Source organism: Ictidomys tridecemlineatus, chromosome 4 (genome assembly GCF_052094955.1).
Source record: "Ictidomys tridecemlineatus isolate mIctTri1 chromosome 4, mIctTri1.hap1, whole genome shotgun sequence".
Classification (NCBI taxonomy): domain Eukaryota; kingdom Metazoa; phylum Chordata; class Mammalia; order Rodentia; family Sciuridae; genus Ictidomys; species Ictidomys tridecemlineatus.
In genome coordinates, this window is record NC_135480.1 from 91,859,805 (window position 1) to 91,861,248 (window position 1,444).

Here is a 1,444-nt window from a genome sequence, read left to right on the forward strand (position 1 = left end):
GTAAATAAAAGTATTGTGTCCATCTATAACTAAAAAAATTAATTAATTAAATTTATTTTCACTTTACTCATCTACTGAGAAGCTAACACATTTCTGAATTTTGAAAATCTGAGTCTCAAGTAAAGACTTCTATGCTGAGTTTTTGTTGTTTTGTTTTTGTTTTGTTTGTTTGTTTTTATTCTTGGGTGTAGACTAGCTGCCGGGAGGAATAAAATAAAGAGTCAGATCCTTCTGTGGTTTATAGTATGATGATTAGGTTTTCACATCATGGTGTGACATGTGCTTCCTTCAGACCTTATTGCTTAGGTTGGCACATTACCTGTCTGACATGCAGGGAAAACAGTGAGGGTCAAAGGGAGACATCAATGGGAAAAACCTTTTGATGTTTAATGTTTTAAAAGCTATTAAAATTTGAATGACAGTTTCAGCATCTTCTTTGAAAATGTCAAAATAGAACTTTTACCTACAAGATAACACATTACATAACCTCAGTTTTAAAAATGTTAACTTTTTTTTTTTTTTAAAGTAGAGCTGAGGTTGGTCTGAATATGCAGGTGCAAAGACAGAAACTTGTTTAGGAGGGAATCCACAGAGCCAGCGTGGAAACTGACTAGGAAGAATGGTACAAGATGCAAAGAGAGCTTTCTCTGGAAGAATGTAAAGGAATGGGAGTAAGAATTCTGTGATCCCTCTGAGAATGTAGAAACATGTGCCCTTCTCAGTCCAACCACTGCCCAAATCCTTGATAATAATTAGAAGTGCAAATCCTGAGAGCTGGTATGTTAGGATGCTGTACATTAATTGTTCTTAAACTTTAGTTAATAATTACCAAGGAGCTGGTTTAAAATGTGGCAATCCAGAACCCTCTCTTAAAAATTCCCTTTCAGTAGATCTGGGGTTGGTGCAGGAAGCTGCAATTAAACAAGTATTTCAGATATTGTAATTCAATCATGCTTACATTTTGAGAAACAGGGTGTATTTTTCAGAGCAAAGGAATCTCCAATTCACCTCTTTCCCCTGCTTAAAAAATATATTTCCAGGCTGAGCTGGAGCTCAGTGGCAGAACACTTGCCTTGCATATGTGAGGCACTTGGTTCAATCCTTAGCACCACATAAAAATTAACAAATAAAACAAAGGTATTCTGTCCGTCTACAACTACAAAATATTTTAAAATGTATTTTCAATTGTGCTAATTGTATAGCACTTACCTAGCATGCATGAGGCCCTGGCTTCTATTCCTAGTGCTGAACACACACACACACACACACACACAAAAAAACTTTCACAAAATGCTTCATTATTGCCTCTTGAAATAGCAGTAGCCACAATACTGTCAATGCTTAACACTTTTTGGACCTACTGTGTACCAGGCATTGTTAACACTTTACTTGTAATAACATTAACCATCATTTGTAAGCATTTACTAATTGGCATGCATTGTGC

The 1,444-nt window shown here is 35.7% G+C and overlaps 1 non-coding gene across 1 annotated transcript; it reads left to right on the forward strand.

Annotated features, from left to right (window-relative positions):
- Window positions 1-225: 225 nt before the first annotated feature.
- LOC120890211 (small nucleolar RNA U13) lies at window positions 226-329 on the forward strand. Its single transcript, XR_005734453.1, has one exon. It is a non-coding gene; the product is annotated as a small nucleolar RNA U13 (small nucleolar RNA).
- The last annotated feature ends 1,115 nt before the right edge of the window (window positions 330-1,444 follow it).